At 32.9% G+C, this 12,467-nt stretch overlaps 1 pseudogene; it reads right to left on the reverse strand.

Annotated features, from left to right (window-relative positions):
• Window positions 1–12,467, reverse strand: part of LOC149576018 (putative disease resistance protein At1g58390) — a 55,379-nt pseudogene that overhangs the window by 8,806 nt on the left and 34,106 nt on the right.

Genomic DNA, 12,467 nt, shown 5'->3' on the forward strand with positions numbered 1-12,467 from the left:
GAGGATTGGTGACACTTGATTGTAGCAGAATATGCCAAAGACACGTGGGCCTCTGCTATAGTGGAGGGGACAACAATCGACACCAGATACACTCTCATAGATGATTTGATCATTTACAAGAACAAGATTTAGTTAGTCCCAGGATTGAAAGTGAAGCAGTTGATTTTGAGAGCATTCCATAATTCACCTACAACAGGCCATCCTAGGTATTTCAAGACTTACAAGTTAGTATGGGAACGGTTCACTTGGAAGGGACTTAACGCTGATGTTTTGCTGTATGTGCGAGAGTGTCATGTTTGCCAGCAGAACAAACAAGAGCACACTTATCTAGTAGGGCTCCTACAGCCACTTCCTATTCTTGATAGGAAGTGGGAGTGCATCTCTATGGATTTTATTACGGGCTTGCCCAGGGCCTAGGGGCGTGATTGCATCTATGTGGTGGTGGATAGGCTAACAAAATATACTCACTTCTTCCCTATTGCTACTACATACTCATCAACTCAGGTGGTAGAGGTTTTCTTTAGGGAGATTTTTAGATTACATGGTTTGCCTCGGAGCATTGTGAGTGACAGGGACAGCCGCTTCATGAGTCACTTTTGGTAGGAGATATTTCGATTGTGTGGCACTGAGCTTACACCTAGTACCAGTTATCACCCACAGACTGATGGTCAAACAGAGATTGTAAAAAAATGGGTGGAAGGGTATTTGAGGAATTATGTGGTAGATAAACAACGAGCTTGGGTCAGATGTATATATCTCTGTGAGTATTGTTACAATACTACATATCATATGACTATACAAATGACACCCTTCATGGCACTTTACGGTTATGAGGCACACCTAGTTTCTTAGATTTGTTGTTGGGAGACAGTTGAGTACCCCGTGCAGGTGAACTATTACAGGAAAGTAAGGATATAGTTGCTACTCTCAGAGACAACATTGCTAGAGCTCAGAACCAGCAAAAGCAGTATGCAGACAAGAAGAGGATTGAGCATAGTTTTGAGGTAAATGATATGGTTTACCTCATGTTGCAGCCATATAAGCAATCCACTCTCAAGAAGAGTGGTGTAGAGAAACTCAAGCCACGCTATTATGGACCATTTAGGATCATCAAACGAGTTGGTGAGGTGGCTTATGAGTTGCAGCTTCCCACAAACAATACAGTGTACAATGTGCTTCATGTATCACGCCTCAAAAAGGTGTTGGGTCAGAATGTGATGCCTTCTATTGTATTACCTCCCTTGGATGATGAGGGGAAATTGATCTTAGTGCCAGAATTCATTCTAATAGTAGAGAGAAGCAACTTCACAGGAGAGTAATTAGAGAGTATCTAGTTAAGTGGAAAGATTTACCTATTGAAGATGCTGCTTGGGAGGGAGAAGTGATTTTGCAGCATCCAGCATTAAGATTGCTTGAGGCCAAGTAATTTTAGGAGGGGTGGACCTATAATGTCCCATTTTTTGGAGGAGTTAATTATAAAGTTACCTTGTAATATATATATATATATATATTACAAGGTAACTTTATAAATTAAATAATAATAAAATCTTCTAGAGGTTGCTGGAAGAAGCGGAGAAAAATTAAAAAAGGAGGCCGACCTATCAAGGAAAAAAGAATAAATAGGCATTGAGGGCTCATTTCCTATCATCGAGATTTATTATTGATTTTTGTTTATGTGCATTGTGGAGCTTAGGGTTTCTGCAAATAGTCACAATTGGCCATTGAGAACGAAAAACTCTCAATTGGTATGCAATTTTGAGGGTGTGAGAGATCACCTGAATTATTGTAACTGTGGGAAGGATATTTCAGTCCTTTCATTTGTGCTTAATTGCTGATTTGGAGTTTCCAGTGGAGTTGCACTTTCACCATATCATCTTCACCATTCAATCTCCACCATTTGATCAATCCAGGTTCTTCATTTCAATCTGTAGTTGCAACAAGTTCTCAATTGTATATAGCCAGTTAGGGTTTCTTTGTAATGTGCTATGTCATAATGTTTTGGTGTTGAAATTTGCCATATCATTTGTAAAAACATTTGGTTTTCATTGAATGAATACATTGGCACTATTATTTCTTTTATTTCAGCAATATATTTTAGCAGTGTATTAAATTTAGGGTTTTGTTTAGTGGCCTATTGGTATGGGTCATTACAACCTCCACATTACTGCCCAATTTGAAGCGAATAAGAAATCAAAAGAGATCAACTTCAATATGGAGCTTCAATAAGGACTGGAGAAAAAAAAAACTTGAACTCAGAATCATAATGTGTTCCAAGAACTTTGTATACTTTTACCCTATTTAAATATATATAGGCTTACGCCTTTTGTTATAAAAAAAATGAAAAGTGTTCCAAGCAAACAGTTGAAACAAAAACTATAATAACTGGTTTAGGAGAAAAACTCGAGTGAAAGAAACCGCGTGAAGAAAAATAGGAGCAGCGTAAAGAAAAGTAGACAGCGCGTAAAGAAAAGAAGAAGCAGCGTGAAGAAAAGTAGAGGCAGCCGAAGATATGAGAAGTTGTAGAGAAAATGCTGTGGGGTCAATGCTGAGCTGCAACACGTTAACATGCCTTGAGTAGAGTGCAAGATGATGAAAATAGTGGGCAAGATTGATAAGAGAAGCGAATCTCTTGAAGTTGATGTTGGATGGGAATAGAGAATGCATCAAATTTCCAAAGGCGTTTGGAAACTCCCGTGCAATTTCCACGCCTTCGTTTTTAAAATATTTTAACTATTTTATTCAAATTGTAGTAAGTTTAAGCTATGAGATAATTAAAGTTTTTAAATTTATATCTAAAACTGTAGATGTTGTTAATATAATTATATTTTTATAATGTATAAAATTAAAATTCTTTCATTTGTTTGTAGTCAAAAAATTGGTCAAGAAAAATGCAATATGGAGAACCCTCCAAAAAAGGGTTCCTATAACACAAATCAAATCTCCCAATCATACAATTTGTAAAATATATAAAATAAATAAATAAATTATAAAACTTTTGAAATGTTTCAATTATATGAAAATAGTTGCTTGTGATTGATGAAAACTAATTAGAATTTGGACTAAGTGAATGCAATAGTATTCATTTTATTTTTTTTAAAGTAAAGTTTAATATAAAATATTTATAAATATTGTATTTTAATATTTGTTTTTATGCTAATATTCTTCTAATAAATAAATTATGAATTTATTTTATTATTAAAATAAATGGTGTAGATAGAATTATAATTTACCATGTTCATTTATAATTTTTTTATTTTCTATTTCTTTTTGTAATTTATAATTTGTTAAAATAATTATTAAATGATTAGTTAAATTAATTTATATAATTAATTATTATAAAGATGCATTTTCTAAGCATGAAAAAAAGGAGAGAATCAACAAAGAGAAGATGGATGAATGAAGATCAACACTCTACTCTTCTCTAGAAAAAATTTCAACACATCTAATAAGTAGAGCTTCACTATATGTTACTATGATTTTTTTGGGTTTTAAATTAGTTTTTAATTTCATTTAATATCAATTGTTCCTTTTCACTACATTATGATTTTCTCCTTACACCCGAGCTTCATATAGAACTTAAACTCTTGATTTCTTATTCACTTCAATTTAGGATTAATTTGGAGACATTCAAAGATTGCCTTTGCTATGAAACAAAAGGTTGGAAATACACTTTAGAAATTTTCAAGATATGTGAAGTGGATAGAAAACTCCCAAAGGCATCTGAACCATTGAAGAGAACTAGTCTTCTTCCTAGAGATTCACATCCAGTAGGAATTGATTTCAAATTTAAAGACATGGAAGGCTTCTTAACAACCCATAAAATCAAGTAATAGTCATTGTAGGTATGTGAAAGGAAGCCAAAGTGCAAAATAATGCTTTCAAATGTTGAATCTAACAAGAGAGATGATCTTGAAATTTCTTACAAATCCTTAAACTATTGTAAATGCATACAAAATCAGATTTAAGAAAATAAATTCATAGCACTAGACATATGTGAGAAAATCATTTCACGAAAAAAAAGTCCTACCCTCCAAAAGCTAGACTCAATTAGATTATTAACAACAACAATTGTTACAATACAATCCTTGACCCAATGCTCCTTAACAAATATTACAACAACAAAGGATTTTGGGAATATATCTAACACAAAAATGCTCCTTAGAAGATATCCAACCTAACTACACAAAATGCACTAGGTGGCTACATATTGATTAAGGGTTCTTTCCTTAATACCACAACACACAACAAAAACAAAGAAACAACACAATTTGAGAGAACAAAATATGGGCTTCTTATTATTGCCACAAATGCGGATTTACAAATTACAATATGCAAACCCACATTGGCACCTTCCTTACTATAGTTTGTAAAATAGAGCTTTGACTATCATCCAAAAGTGCCTAAATATTATTGCAAGCCTTCCTCATATAGAAAAAAATTCATCTCTCAAGAAGGTTCTAGACATTAACCCTAGCCCTTGATGTCGACAAAACTCTAATTCAAAATTATTTCCTAATGTATTGCATAGGGTTGGTCAATATTATGTTTTTAGGTACCCTAACTTTTGGAGGTCGTAGCTTTCAAACCATGTGTTTGGTTTTCAAATATAAGTACTTTCTAAAATCATTAGATTCTGAACTATAATGTTTGACATGTATAAGGACTAGTCAACCTAGGAAAACCTCATTTTGGAGCCTCTTAGACCTTACAATATGAATTCAAAGGTTTTCTACCCATAACCCTTAATAACTTGTGTAATACATATGGTATGACAATGCAACACCACATGTAGCTTGATATGATTTAAGATGAACCTGCCCCTATGAATTCAAAACATTCCAAGGTTGTATGACCCACTTACTAAAAATAGTAAGTTTCCACAAATAGTAACTTCGTATTGAATTAGCCCTTATTGAAAAATGAAAAAAAAAAATTAAAAATTTATGGTGATGTAAGACTGACCTTACGCCCAAGATGCTCTTCCATCATACACCTGGGGTAATTTGAGAAGTGACCCTATCACATCTCAGGTGCTTAGAGGAAAACCAAGGTGATTAACCTCCTCCCTTGTCAGCCATGATGAATCCTAAATAGGTCATCCTTTCTACTTGACCAAATATTCTCCATATTCCTTGTTCCTTTTACTTCTAAAAACTTGATTGTCTAGTATATCCTCAATCTCCTTTGTAGTTGAAGTAGTTGCTAGAATACTCCACTAGAATTCTATGACTACATTGCCATCACCTCCTTCATGATACTCTATCAGATATGAAGTGTTAAATACTGGTAAAATATTTAGTTCAATAGGAAACTTTACTTCATAGGAATTTCTAGAATCATGCATTTCCACTATCTTGCATGGCCCACATTTCTTTATTTTTAGCTTATGATATTTACCCACTAGAAATATCCCTTTCCTCAAATGAACCATGACTTCCTCTCCAATGTAAAATTCATTACACCTCCTTTTTTCATCTTCCTTAGTCTTATGTAGTGTATTCATTCTTGTAATGTGCTTCCTCACCTCCTCATCAATGTTCTTCAAATGCTCTACAAAATCTTCATCTTCAACATTACTTATCTCTCCTTTATCCAACTACCTCAATTCATAAGAATTTATGTAGCTTCTCCCATATACAATATAGAATGATGATTTACTAGTATTTATATTGATAGAATTATTGTGTGTAAATTCTACATGTGGCAAAACCAATCTCAACCTTTTAGCTTATCTCTAACCAAGCATCTCAAAAAATTTCCCAAACTCAGATTCACAACTTTTGTTTGTCCATTAGTATGTGGATGATGTGACATGAACTAAACTTCAAGTCTAAATTCAAATTCTTCCACATTGTATGCCATAGATACCCAACACACTTGGTATCTCATTAGAAACTATGCTCAAGTGGCAGACCATATAGTCTCACCAATTCTCTAAAAAATGGCTTTGCCACATAAACAACGTCATTAGTCTTCTTGCATGTAATAAAATATTATATCTTAGAAAACATATCAACCACCACAAACATAGAATCATGACCTCGTTGTGTCCTTGGTAAAGCAAGAACAAAATTCATACTAACATCTTCCCATGGCTTCTTTGGTTTAGGTAATGGTTGATGCAATCTTGTGTTTTGTTTCACTCCTTTTTTCCATCTAACATACTCTACAACTCTATACAAACTTCTTAACATCTTTTTGTGACTATGGCCAGTAATGATTCTCAACAACCAAAGAAATAGTTTTATCTCTACAAAAGTGTCTATCTAATCCTCCACTATGCTTCTCTTTGATGAGATTCTCTCTCATAAAACTTATGGGAATGCATAATTGACTTCCTTTGAATAACATACCATCTTAGATTATAAAATCGAACCATTTTTTCCTATCAAATTTTATAGGTTGCATACAAGCTTTCCAAGCTTTACCAAAAGCAAGATCCCCCATATACAAATTCTTGAGTTCCTTTAACCCAATGACCTCAATCTGCATCTATGTCAGCAAAAGTTGTCTTCTACAAAGAGCATCTACAACACTATTAAACTTCCCACTCCTTTGTTTCAAAACAAATGTATAACTCTACAAAAACTCAACCCATTTCAAATGTCTTTGGTTTAATTTTCCTTGACTATTCAAATATTGCAAAGCTTGATGATCAGTATATTAAAAAAACTCCTTAGGAACAAGATAGTGTCTCCATTTCTTCAATTCCAAAACTATAGCATAAAATTCCCAATCATAAACATAATACTTTCTTTTGGCATCATTTAATTTCTCAATAAAATAAGCAATAGGTCTACCTTCTTGGCACAAAATACCTCTTATTGTAGTACCACTAGCATCAAATTCTACTTGAAGCACCTTACTAAAATTTGGAAGTGCTAAAACAAGCTTCTTTGTAACTTTCTATTTTAACAGATTAAAGCTCTTATATGCACCTACTATCCACTTAAATTCTTTCCTATCCCCTCTCACTATTTTTGTCAAGGGCCAACAAATACTGCTAATACTTCTAATAAACTTCTTGTAAAAATTGCCTAAAAATTATTTTGTAAATTTCATTTATTTTGAGTATTTATCTTATCTGTGACATTAAATATGAGATAACAAATGTTTTTTTTCTTATTTGAATTGTATTTTTTATATGCTTATTTATAATTTAAAAATGGAAAATGTCATTGAATCACTTTAATAGATATAAATTTATTTATTTATGTTAGTTAGCCATTTTATGACTCAATTTGGATTAGTATTATATGTCCTATTGTTTGTGTTTTGGAACTAGTCAACATAACAAAAATAAAAATGGAAATAGTTGAGAAGGGTAAAAATATTTTACTTTACCTATCAATAGAAGTATGGCTCTTAAATTTTCTTTGACCAGAGCTATTTTGCAGATATGTTTTTTTTAAAAATATTTTGCTTGTATGTTTTATTCTCTTGACCACCGTACAATTAGTTCTACTTAGACATATGTGGAACACAGTTAGTTTCACATTTACACCAGATTCTTTCTTTTCCATAGGTGTCGAGGTCCTAGAATTATCATGTAGCATTGGTGTGCTCTTTCTTTTAGGATGAGTCTTAGGGGATCTAATCACTCTATCGTTAGGTGGAAAAGGTGATTGGACCACAAACTTGTCTTGAGATTTATGGATGGACAAATGTCCAATATGTTAGGAGACGCAAGCATGCAAATGGATAATTATCCAATGACATATTGATATGATTTTCATTGTGACCTTTTGGTCATGTGCTTGATATCTTTTGTATCTTCATGATGTATGATGCATGGCAAGTGGGTCGATATCCTTTTTGCAATTTTTTTCACTTGTTTTCTAAATGGATAAACTTGAATGTTCAACATAATGATCAACTTATTTATATTGCATTTTTCTTAATCAATGATTTTATTAGATGGTTTGGATCGAATTTTTTTAATTATCATATGAGTGAAATAGAAAATTTAATATCCTCTAGTCTTGGTGATTGACTATTTGACTACATTTCCCATAATCTTATCTTTCTTCCTTATGTGGCTTTGTGTTTGAAGTTTCATTCTTTACGTACAAACACCAACATAAAAAAAAAAGATGCAAAATAAACATCAAGTGGAAGTTACTCACATGGATTTTATTCTTTCTATTTTGTAAGTTTTCAAATGCATATTACTGCTTTCTTTCACCAATTTATTTTCCCATTACTTTGGGAAAATATTTTCAATATTTTGTTCATGATTGTTTAAGCAAATGAGGAGTGATACAAAGTATTCAATTTCATGTCCTTATTCTTGAAGGAAGTGTTCAAGGGATTTGATCCCATGTAGGAGATTTATGAAGTAGTAGGTACCATGGAGTAAGAAAGAAGTTGCTTCAAGATAAATTAGAATTTTATCTAGGGAAATAAGAGTTGCTATCTTAGATTTTCACTAGTTGTCTTTGTGATGGGGCTGGAAAATTTATCCACTAGTTTGAAGTAACTTTTGGCCACATGACATCATTAAAGGCATCTTCAATTTTATAGTATTGGACGTTCCCATAAAAATCAATAGGAACCCAGGCAACCAAAATAAAGTGAACTAATTCTTTTTGGATTGTTTTCTACTTTAAAATTCATTGGACCCCTTAATTGCCAATGGCTTCCCCTTAATCTCTTGAAATACATGCTCCAAGATGTAGCTAAAGGAAGTACCACCTCATGAAAAAAGGGATTATTATATACTGTAGTGGAAAACAAGTGACTGTTTTAAAAGCACATCATGCCACAATAGTTGCAAGTTTGTAATAAATAATTAAGGGTCTATTTTGTTTCAAGCATAGGAATTAAGAATATGAATGCATTTTGAGAATATGGATGGCTATTCCAATAACAATTATTTTTTGGAATAGACATAACCTCATTTTAGAGACAAAGTGGGAATATGTATTCATGTTCCCTATTCCAATTAGCACACCAAATGAAAAATAGAAAATATATTCTAATTTCCTATTCCTATTCCAACAACCAAACAGGCCCTAAATGGCAATGCACAAGTTGAATGATTCAATGGAAGGAGTCAACAATTCTCATATTGTTTAACAACACCTCAGTAGAAAGTACTAACCAACCTTAACCATCACACACTAAGTTTTGCCTTCTTAGTAGGTCCTAGCAATGAGCCATCTGCATTATGTTTGTGGTTACCAAGTCTATTTAGTGGATGAAACTTATGCATCAACGGTCTTATGCATATGTTAGATGACATACATTTCAGCTTGTACCTGATTTGCAACATTTATCAAAAGTACAACAACGCATATTTTTGTAGATGTGGAGTTAGAAGATTAAAGTATTTTTGAATTTATTTTTTCCAACATACTTATTCAAATGCCCACCCAAATCAAAATGGAAATTTCTAAATGAGACCTGGGAAGCCCAAATCAGTAGCGAAATCAACAGTGTTAGCAAACTCAAAAATAAGAGGCTAAAATCTTTGACATAAGAAGAATTACAATTTCTATAATATTGATTAATCTTTTCTTCTATACATGCCACACCAAGGCCTCAATAGAGTAATAAGCTATCATTGAATCACCCCTACCAATATTTCAAGGAGAGATATGAGTGGGGAAATGATCTACTAAAAATATTTTTATTTTTCAAGGGTTATGTTGCCAAATTTCAGTCCTCCCCTTTCAAGCTTCTAACTTGATCAATTTTCATTACATTTATCTTTGAGTCCTTGTCTAGGTATCCCCTATGTGGCTCCCTTTTCATCAAGCATCGTTGAGGCTTTCTTTTTGGGTTTTTTTGGGTTTTCCATGCTCTTCTTCCCTTGACACCTCTATGTAGGATTCTTTCTTTTTCCTTGCATCAAGGTCTTAGGTGATCTAGGTTTGGGTGGGTTGTTGTCTAAGAATATTCTTGATGAGAAGGAATATTATTATTACTCTGTAATTAGCTCCTAATGTTAGCATGGTATACCTTTTAGATTCTAGTCGATGTTGTTGAATCCTTGTTGTTGGTGCACTCCATCAAGTAGCATCCCAAAGAGCAAGGTGTGTTGACATCTATAGGTGAATTTAAAAGTTGATTTGTGATTAGAGGAGAAGAAGAAAAAGGATCCACAACTATGAAACTCTAATAGTGCCTCCCCGAAGTCAAAATCTATTTTTTGTGAGGAGAAGAGGAGTTTCATCAATCTAAGTGCTTCCACTTTGGAAGCAAACATCTTCTAGTTCATTTTTTATGTTGGGAAGGAGAAAAGAGTAACCAACCAAATCAATGGAAATACTTCCAGTTGTTCAAATGTTTGGAAAATATATGCCTCAATGACACCTTTAGTTTAATAAGAAAGGATGGAGTTTCTATTCTAGAAGATATTAAAAATGTAAAAATATTAAATCTGAATGTGAAAGCATTCTTTGGAAATACCACAATGTTGTTTTTGATGGAGTAGTTCGTGAAGTGTGAACCCAGTTAAAGAAGGCAAGAGTCAAAGCCCTCAAAGCAGAAATTCCATTTCGTGTCTTCTCCAAAGAATGCGATAAAATACAAAGGAAAGCTTTGTGCGGAAAAGAAAGTGATAGGATATCCAAGTTGCCAAAGGAGTATTACTCATGCTTTGATCCTGAATCAAAGGAAAAAGAAAGCTATGAAAAGGTAAGTTTATGCTTCCCTTCCCCGAACATAAAGAGTTGTAATGCAAACACTTGTTTTAGATTCTAAAGTGAAAAGGTTAATTTCCATTAAGCCAAAATCAACTAATTTGGTTAGTGGCTAATCTTGCTACTATAGGAGATTTAAGTGAATGTTATGTTCATTAGATTTAAGAATCATAATATGGGTGGAAGTGAAATGTTTTAAAGAGCCATTAACCTATCTAATTTTCCAGAGAGATCAGATTTCCATAATCCATTAAAATTGTAGGTAATTTCTACTAGATTAGATTGTGTCAAAATTTTCACCATCAAATGTTTCAAATCACACAATGTGATTCATCATTAGGATGAGAGACAAGAGTTTCAAAACAAAGTAAGTTGTAGATTGGGACTAACTCCAAAGATATAAGGGACTATAGAGATAGAAAAAGCACACAAACCAAAGGTGGAAACCCTAAAAACCTTAAATATAAAAATAAAAATGAAAATGAATAAATAGATGAATAACAAGAAGAATAAGACATAAATTAAAGTACAAATAAAACAACAAATAAAGATATAAATAAGACAAAAGAGAAAACCAAACAAAACACCCACAACAAGAATCCCAAGAATTGAGGTATATTTATATGTGTGGGTGTATTGATATAATTTCCATTAGGTCTATAACTTTTACTCCTCCCACTTGTCCCCAGGGCTGATATGTCATATCAAGATATGTCTTGAACATCTTAATGTTAAATGGTAGTCTATTTGCCTCAGTAAATGGTTCCTTGATAGTCTTATGTAGCATTAGCTTCCATTGCATATAAGATATATTTGACACCTTGTACTCATTCTTTAACTCAATAAATGAAAACCTCTTTGTGAGTTTGTTTTTCAATTTGAAGACCTCATTCAAGGAATCAATTAAAATTTCAATGAATTTTTCCATTGCACTATCATAGATACACCTCTCATCAACATTATATTTATTGATGGTAACGTTCAACAACAAAACATTCACAAATATGTTGGGCAGAGTTAGTTTTCCCAAATTCATCTCCCATGGATGATAAATAGGCACTTTATGATTTCTTCCGATATAATGGTATAAGAAAAATTCATAACCCCTCATCATTGTCCAAATGTCTCCTACTTCACTATATTTATCTTCCAAATTATCAGGAGAAGATAATTTACTCCTTTTGGATTTAGGCATGACAAAATCCATTTGTTCAATCAAGTCCTCATTCAACTTTCTCAGAGGAACTTCATCTTCCACTCTTTGCTTCTTCTTGGATTTTCCTTCTTTTCTTTCTCAGCTTTCCTCTTTGGTGTTGAGCTAGAAATTTCCATGTTTCTCTAAAGGTCCTTTCTGAATCAAATTGGTGCAAACTCTATGCACTAACAAAAAACTTTATAGCTTTTACGAAATTCTTTGAGTTTGGAATGCAGAATGATCACCCTTTTAGTACAATTTTCCTTATGTGCTCGTGCACTTATTTTTGTGCATGAATTGATGCAATAACAATTTTGATCATTATAATACAACACAGATTGTCAATGGTCATTTTTGGTCATTACTTCCCCAATCCATTAGATATATTCAAATATTTGATCACTGCAACTCCTAGTGACAAATACCTACACATCTTTGATCACTATGTCTCATCCACTGAATAGAAATATGTTTTACTTCTCACACTTATCGCTATAGAAATAGTGATGACCCTATCACTCATTGCTATATAGAAAATCCCCTCTTTGCAACCCCTAATACATGTTTTTTCTATAGAGTATAGTGATCAAAAGTTTCAGTCTTTGTTGCGAGTTTTCATCTTATTG

The sequence above is a fragment of the Cupressus sempervirens genome, chromosome 1, assembly GCF_028749045.1.
Source record: "Cupressus sempervirens isolate cs-2001-9-10 chromosome 1, ASM2874904v1, whole genome shotgun sequence".
Lineage (NCBI taxonomy): Eukaryota > Viridiplantae > Streptophyta > Pinopsida > Cupressales > Cupressaceae > Cupressus > Cupressus sempervirens.